The sequence below is a fragment of the Astatotilapia calliptera genome, chromosome 9 (assembly GCF_964374335.1).
Source record: "Astatotilapia calliptera chromosome 9, fAstCal68.1, whole genome shotgun sequence".
Lineage (NCBI taxonomy): Eukaryota > Metazoa > Chordata > Actinopteri > Cichliformes > Cichlidae > Astatotilapia > Astatotilapia calliptera.
The window spans coordinates 1,898,333-1,907,441 of NC_137430.1; the positions used below are offsets into that span (position 1 = coordinate 1,898,333).

General features: G+C 39.8%; 1 long non-coding RNA gene across 1 annotated transcript; it reads right to left on the minus strand.

Moving 5' to 3' along the window:
* Positions 1-7,355: 7,355 nt before the first annotated feature.
* LOC145431012 (uncharacterized) lies at positions 7,356-8,266 on the minus strand. Its single transcript, XR_013911383.1, has 2 exons — positions 7,676-8,266; positions 7,356-7,544 (listed from the first exon to the last, which is right to left on the minus strand). It is a non-coding gene; the product is annotated as an uncharacterized LOC145431012 (long non-coding RNA).
* Between the last annotated feature and the right edge of the window lie 843 nt (positions 8,267-9,109).

Below are 9,109 nucleotides of genomic sequence, written 5' to 3' on the forward strand. Positions count from 1 at the left end.
TCTGAGTATTCACAGCAGCCTCCCCCATCGTTCCAATCCTTGTGGGGTTTGAAGAGCCGGAAAAATACATATGCGACTAATTTAAAACCATTATACTTATTACAGAAGTGAGCAGTACGAATTATGCATAATGTTAAATATAGAGAACAGGCAAATAGTTTGTTTATAAAATCAAAATTATAAAAACTAGAAGATATAGTGAAATTACAGACATGAATTATTATGTTTAGGGCACAACATAAAATATTGCCTCTTAAGTTACAAAGATTATTTGTACTGTGTTCAGAAAATGGGGAGAGTAGAAGGAAGTTTTATTTTAAGCATCGGTTTGCTCGGACCACACAAAGACAAATGTGTCCAACAGTCATAAGTATAAGAATGTGGAATTCTCTCCATGATAATCTTAAGGTTTGCACAAATATTTTTCAATTTAAAATGTGCTATAAGAATAAAATGATAAAACAATATGGAGAAGATGAAAATAACAGGAGCTAACTGTAGAAAGAATGATCTTTTTCATTTATAATTAGTGGTGTTGCTCATTGTTGAGTATGATGTTTTGTTTGTGAAAATTCAGCTATTTTTATGTGGAATCTGAGACGCTATGGTATTTTCAAGGCAGGAGTAAAAAGATAGTTGCTATGGCTAAGTTTGAAAGTGCCATGTTTGCATGGTGCTTTGCCTTCTTTATGCAATTATCCTGTTTGGACTACTGATAAAAACAGGAAAAATGACTTCTCTGGAGCATTGGTCTAAACAGAAAAAATGTGTAAAACCAAACTTGCTTTAGCAGCACTGTGTTCCAGTCCCCTTTGGAGTCACTGTGAGCTGTTTTTCTTTTCTTTTACTGGTAACACCAGTAGCCTGCCTCAATTAGTATCCCACAGGCTGTGAGTGAAAGCATAAAGCCTCTTATTCTAATCTGTTCACAGTGGGTGAGTTAGTAAAAAGATGATTTCTTCATGGTGGCATGGTGCTGTGACAAAATCTCATCCACTGCTTGACAAAATGTCCGTGCACTGTTTTTCCCCACATCTATCATGATCACCATATTAATTCTTTCATTTCACAGGTAATAAAGTTTAGTCCAGTGTCACAGTATGACATCCCAACTTTAACAATAATAGTGTTAATAGTGCTGTCCCTGGGAAGAGGAATTCAAATGTATGGAGGTCATTTACTGGGGAAAATAGAAGAAAAGCTTTGTAGATAAAATAGCACCATGGAATGGCCTGGCTATTGATGGGTGACTTCCTATTTTAATTGTATAATTATACTAAAATTATACAATGAATTATAATTGATTAATTATACACTGTAGGACCATCTAAACTACAATAAACAGCAATGATAATATAGAGACTAAATCGGGAACAGATAGTAATACTATGAAAATTATACACCGTGTTGTAATAACACCTGAAAACTGAGAAAGGGTGCAGTCAGCTGGGGAACATAAATAGCACATGATTAATTAACAAACAGACTAAATCAGCAAGGCTAGCCAGATTAGTCAGAGCAAGATTATCTACTGTGGCTACAGCAGCAGACCACGAATGCATCAGGCCAACACAGGATTAAAGACAAAGCCAAACATTCAAAGGTCAGGAATAGACTCCCAGGTGCTTTATTATGTCAATGAAGAAATACAAAAAGGCTTTGGAGAAGGTAATTTCTCTTTCAGAGATAAGAAAATAGCCTGTGATGGCCTTATGCTTCTCAGGTAGGCGTCACATTACTTGACTCCTAGGTACTTAAGCAGAAATCACAGTGTAGGTAGGCAGAGAAAATCTCATAGGCCTTGGGTGAGATTAATCTAGGTTCTGAAATGCATATGTTGACCAATATAGGCCATTAAATACACCACTGTTTGATTATACACAACTGGATGAAATGTTAAAGACACTAGGACTGTCATTAACAAGAAGGAGAGAAGATAAGCCCGAGCTTACTTTAGCACTTACAGTTTGATTGCCAGCTAGTTCAGTTGAATTTTATTTATACAGCGCCAAATCACAACAACAGTCGTCTCAAGGTGCTTTATACTGTAAGGTAGACCCTACGATAATACATACAGAGAAAAACCCAACAATCATATGACCCCTATGAGCAAGCACTTTGGCGACAGTGGGAAGGAAAAACTCCCTTTTAACAGGAAGAAACCTCCAGCAGAACCAGGCTCAGGAGGGGCGGGGCCATCTGCTGCGACCGGTTGGGGTGAGAGAACAAAGACAGGATAAAAGACATGCTGTGGAAGAGAGACAGAGGTTAATAACAGATATGATTCAATGCAGAGAGGTCTGTTAACACATAGTGAATGAAGAAGAAACACCCAGTGCATCATGGGAATCCCCCGGCAGCCTACGTCTATTGCAGCATAACTAAGGGAGGATTCAGGGTCACCTGGTCCAGCCCTAACTATATGCTTTAGCAAAAAGGAAAGTTTGAAGCCTAATCTTGAAAGTAGAGATAGTGTCTGTCTCCTGAATCCAAACTGGAAGCTGGTTCCACAGAAGAGGGGCCTGAAAACTGAAGGCTCTGCCTCCCATTCTACTTTTAAATACTCTAGGAACAACAAGTAGGCCTGCAGAGCGAGAGCGAAGTTGTCAGGGCTCTGTGTGCGGGCAGGCGGAGAGGAGGATCCAAGCGCAGGACTCCAACACAGAATTGTAAATCAAAACATCAGCTTTATTGCTGGCATGAAAACAAAACATAAACAGCGCAAAGGTACTGAACACTAGAATGCTGCCACACAAGCATAATCTGAGGGGACAACACGACACTGAGCACGGAAAACACAGGGCTTATATACACAGGGTGGTAATCAGGGAATGGGCAACAGGAGGAAGACACAGCTGGGAGAGATCAGGGCTAACGAGACGGGGAAGCTAAGCTGCACACACTAACATAAGACAAAGACTTTCACAATAAGACAGGAAACAAGAACCCACTAAACAAAGATGCAGACACCACACAGAGACAGACTAGACACTGAACAGAAACTGCAATACACATGAGAACCCAAAACCTAAGAACTGATACCTCACCAAGAATAACTGAAACAGATCTATAATGATAATAATAATAAACAAAGCACCAGAACATCAGAAAATAATCCATAATGCAAAAATAAACCAAAATATAAGAAACTCAAAATGCTGGGTCAACACTGACCCAGAACCGTGACAGAAGTGCTGTAATAGGGTGATATGGTACTACAAGGTCATTAAGATAAGATGGGGCCTGATTATTTAAGACCTTGTATGTGAGGAGCAGGATTTTGAATTCTGGATTTAACAGGAAGCCAAAACAGGAGAAATATGCTCTATGCTCTATAACTTTGGGATCCAAAATGTGATACCATAACAAAACCCTGTCATAGCCTCATGCAATACTGGAACAAATAAGACATTTTGAGAATTGAGAAAAAAATTAGAAACATTAGAGGTTCTAAAAATTATGCAAAGAGACCCTATAAATAGATCCTATTTGAACTGGATAATTGGGTAAGCTCGACTAGTTTCCTTTCTTAGATTAATAGGACTATGAAGATACTCCCTAGCAGAGTAGCTAACTTGCCTCCTCCCTCTCTGTATTAACATTGTCTTATTTTGTTGGTTTGCTGATATTGCTTATTTCTTGGTTCTGAAAATAACTTTTGCTTTTTTGGACATCTCTAGTTAGAAGGTCGGGCAGAAATGGAGATGACAGAGGGGGTTTTGTTAGGGCATGGACACACATCAGGGCCCTCCCTCAGCAATGAGAGGGGACATACTCCTTACAGGGACCTGAATAGCGTAGGGTCCTGCAGGGCTCATTACTATGTGTCAAGGCTGTGTGCAGGCAGGCACTGAAACTGAATGAGTTGGAATTACGCCATAAAGAGAGACAATGCCCCAAAATTAAACAATATTATGAAATAAATTTGTTATACTTACAGGAGATTGAAAAAAAGTTTGTCTTTGTTAAGCAAAAATATTACAAAGCTGGTCCTAAAGTGTAAAAAATTCTTGCTAGAAGGCTGCAAAAAGAAAGAGCAGATATTACAGTATCTGAAATTAAGGACCCAGGATCCGGAGCCATGCTTTCTAAACAAGAGGATTTGCTAGAGAAGTACTATAGGAACTTTGTCCATTTTGGCCAAAAGGTTGGAGAAAAGGCTTCCGCATCTTATACATACAGACCACGATAATATTAGGCGCTCACTACATATTCTACAGCATATCTCACAGAATAAACTTAATGGTGAGCCTTGACGCGGAGAAGGCCTTTGACTCAGTAAACTGGGCTTTATTATACAAAGTTCTGGAACGAATGGAGTTTCATCATGATTTTATTCACGTTATTCGAACTTTGCATGAGAAACCATTTTCTATCTCAGTCTATTACTACACACCGTGGCTCGAGGCAGGGATGCCCCCTTTCACCACTCCTCTTCGTTTTGTATATAGAACGGCTTGCACAATGGCTAAGACAGACAGATAACATTATGGTCCTCTCCATTTATGTGGATACCTGTAAAGTTGCATTATATGCGGACGATGTTTTGATATATATTTCTAACCTCTTTGATGGGACTTTTAAAAATTGGGTTTCAAAGGGGTTGACAACTTTCTACTCGCTCATATATAATAAACAGGTTAAGGATTTTGAAAATCGGAAGACAGATTTTCAGCCTAATAATTTAGACTATTTTAGATATACCCAGTTGAGGAACTATCTCCAGCTAAACATCCTAAGCAAAACAGATCTAGATGATCCCGTTTTAATAATTTTTTGGAAACTTACGAAAACACCTTACTTAAGGGTATGATTGGTAAATTATACAAAGGGCTTTTACCCAGGAAACCCCAATCTACTGTTTATATTAAAGAAAGGTGGGAAAAAGAAGGTGACATTGCAATAGAAAATGAATGGCTGATTGGCATGTAAATCGATATGGAAATGTATGAACTCTAATATGTGGCGGGATTACAGTTGGAAAAGTCTGATGCATTTTTTTATAACACCAAACCAGATGACACATTGGCACACGGGTGCCCTCGGCTGTTGGAGAAGGTGTGGGGCACAGGAGATGGGGCACTGGCACATATTCTGGGATTGCTCAAAGATCAAGCCCTTTTGGCACAAGGTCCACAAAGCCTTAATTACCATATTTAAGGCAAATAATATACCTTTACAATTCTCTACTACATTTCTAACTAATCTCGATAATCTGAAGGGTATGATAAATAAATATATTTTATGATCCTTGTGGCAGCTGCCAAAAAAGCAGTTACAAGATGCTGGCTCCTTCCCGCGCCCCCCACAACATCAGATTGGATGGACACTGTGAATGAGATTTATGTAATGGAATCAATCACATTTTCAATTCGTCTTAAGAAGAATGTTTTTGCCAAGCGATGGTGCGAGTGGGTCAATTTTATTAAGCATCTTCAACCGGACTTTGTTGAAATTTCATCTGTTTAGAGACTTAAGTGCTGTGTTTTATTTCTTGCTGAGTTTTATGTATGACATTGTTGCCTTCTCTCCCCCTGCATTTTTTTTCTTTTGTTTGTTTGTTTCCTGTGTGTTTGTTTGTCTGTTTTCTGATTGTTTCGTTCTCAAAATATAAAAAGTTCAAAGTGGGCCATTTCTGGATATTTTGTTTTTGATGTATCATGTGTTATACTCCACTTTTTTTGTGGAAAAAAAGTTATATTTCTTCAGTCAAAGCAACAGTCACATCTGTCATAATATGAGTAGTGAGGAGCTAACGTTGCAGATGCAGTGGAAGAGGGAGGTTTTTAACTAAAGGTTAGCCCTTTGTTGAGGTGATAAGTAAAGAATGTAACTAAAGTGAGTTAGTATAACTAAACTCACTTGGGAACTGAAATCCAACAAAGCAGGAACCACACTAACACCAGGGCGCTGAACAAAGGTGTCAGTTTTGGCCGGCGGTCATAGGTTCTGTCCAATAATTAGTGATGGGACGTTCTGTATCGAGGCTTCGGAGCGTGTGTCGAGTAATGGAGGGGGCGTTTCCGCGAAGCGCGTATCGAGGCTTGCTTCATTTATGGGAGGAGCTGAAAATGATGACGTCCGAAGCCTCGCTGCCCGGCTGTACCACGTGACTGGTTCATGAAGCGGTTCGAACTTTGCCGCAAATAATCATTTTCCATACTGCCAGCATAAATATACACAGTATACTGCCATCACTACACTATAGGTGTTTTACACACTCCTTTTGTTGTTGACATTTACAGGCTGTGTGCAAAATGCCACACTCTTCAAATTCATGCCAGCTATTATTTTTACGTCCAGTAGGTGTCCTGCTAGAGCAAATGAAGCTTCATGAAGCTTCGCGTTGGGGTGAACCAATTGGATGAAAAGCTTCAGTGCTTCATGGGGCTTCATCTGCCCATCACTACCAATAATATGACGCGAGACTGGAGTAAAAGACATCCATGGATTGGCACTTTACTAAAGAAGGCGCATGATAACAGCACAAAACACTAACTACAACTAAACAAAATGGCTTCCTTTTATACTTTACCTTTTCAGGTGAGCATCTGGAATAGCCCAAGTATGGGGGTTAACTAATCAAAATGAACACATAACCCTCCACACAAACAAACATACAATAACATTAAAGCACATCACAAACATATACATATTTCCAACACATACTATAAACAAACCAATAACATAAGCTTCACCCATTTCTATCTAAATTAAAACCCTCTTTAACCACACTCCCTAACCCGGCACACTGGTCTGCTCCAAGAGCTCTTAAACAGGTGATTGAGCCGCTTTCACTCTTTTGCTCCACATCCTGCAAGAAGCAACCAGGACAGGTGAGTACCTTTGCAAGTTCTCATTTCACATATGTTTAGGTTATTGATAAATGATTAACTGCAAGCAGCTCTAACTTTGGCTCTTCTCCGACACGGGTAGGATGGCCAGTCCCACTGTCTCTTTTCTGTTACAAGTAGTGATGGGCAGATGAAGCCCCATGAAGCACTGAAGCTTTTCATCCAATTGGTTCACCCCAACGCGAAGCTTCATGAAGCTTCATGTGCTCTAGCAGGACACCTACTGGACGTAAAAATAATAGCTGGCATGAATTTGAAGAGTGTGGCATTTTGCACACAGCCTGTAAATGTCAACAACAAAAGGAGTGTGTAAAACATGTATATTGTAGTGATGGCAGTATACTGTGTATATTTATAGTGGCAGTATGGGAAATGATTATTTGGAAATGCTTGAAATGGAAATGATCATTTACTGTGAGGTGAGGTGTGGTTGGGGTGTGGACAGTGGTTGTGCTTTTGTAACGTTGAGGTATGGACAGCTACACACTGAGGCATCAGTCCTGCCTGTTCACATTTTATTCTGTAAAAACTAAATTTTCACTGCTTTTATGGCCTTTTTAGTGGGGAGAACATAGCTAGGATTTAATGATTTAACAAATCTTTTAAATCCTTTGTCCTCCACAATGCTAAATGGCTGTGAGTCCTCAATCACCATGCTAACCAGGTCTTCATCTATTTGAGATTGTTCTCCTGAGGAAAGACAATAAAGATAAAGCACAAATATAAATATCACACACGTAACTTATAACAGTTGTATAATATTGTTATATCATTTAGTAACATTACTGCATGCTATATTATCATTGCATTTGATGGCTCACCTGGTCTTGCTCCACAATCGGTGTCCCCCTTATTCTCATGCAAAGCTCTGTAGTGCCTAAGCATGGATGAGGTGTTGTTGTTATATCCCAGCTCCCTGGCACATAGCAAACACTTCACCTTGTACAAAAGTCAAGACAGCTCAACATAAATTGTATTGCACCATCAGTATCATGAAAATACATCTTCTGTAGAAATTTACATACCTTGTTGGGAGGAATAAGATCAAAATGTTCCCACACAGGGGAGGACATCCTCCTCTTCTTAGCTGGCTCCATTCTCTCCTGACTTTCTCTCCTCACTCTCATAAACCTCCAAACGGTCTCCAAACTCTCACTAACCGCAACTCTCCATCAAACACCCACATTTTGAATGAAGTCTGAGGGGTTTATATCGCTGTCATATCTCGCGGCAAAGTTCGAACCACTTCATGAACCAGTCACGTGGTACAGCCGGGCAGCGAGGCTTCGGACGTCATCATTTTCAGCTCCTCCCATAAATGAAGCAAGCCTCGATACGCGCTTCGCGGAAACGCCCCCTCCATTACTCGACACACGCTCCGAAGCCTCGATACAGAACGTCCCATCACTAGTTACAAGCTGTCAATTTAATCGTATGTCAAATAACCTAATAAAAGACTCCATAAGAACTAATGTGTTTTCTTTATTACCCTATTTTAAATTCCCAATCCAACAATTTATTATTAACAATACCAACCAGGTAATGGAACCCCTGGTCTCTATTACAAAAGGACTAAGGGCTTCTGAGAGAATATATACACAGGAGGGTGATTAGAGGAAGTGGAGACACATTGGAACACAGGAGGAAATTAGGATTAAAGAGACAACATAACACACACTAGACAAGAGACTATCACAATAAAACAGGAAACATTAATACTGACAGGTTTGAAATGGTTAGGCTCCTTGGTACTTGATCCATTAAAGAATTCATCCATAAGATAGGGACCTTCTCCAGACTAAGGACCTGTTGCTTTGCTTTTCTGGTCTTCAGCTTCTTGATTTTTTTTTTCTTTTCTTGAGCTTCTTTTGCTCCTTTCTCATCTGGTCAGCAGTCAAGGAGAGGAGTGATAAAGGGCTAAAGCTGTGTTTCAGAAAAAGTGAGGAAAAATCACATTTGTTTTGATTTGTGGGTAGAACTATTCAAGTAACACTAGAACTTCAGCATAATACTACTTTCAGTTTAAGTGATCAGGGTGGGGCAGCGCCATTGGTGACAGGGAGAGGTGGGGAGTGTGGAACAGTCTCAGGTGGTGTGAAGAGGTAGAGTATGCATCCTTAATGCTTGCTTACAGTAAGTTCAAGGTTTTATTGTGTCTTGTGTGGCAGTATACTCAGTGAAGGTGGGGAGGACAGATGACTGGGAAGCATGATCATAGTCCCCAGATTTGACAAAAGGGGAGCTGTGAGTGGTGA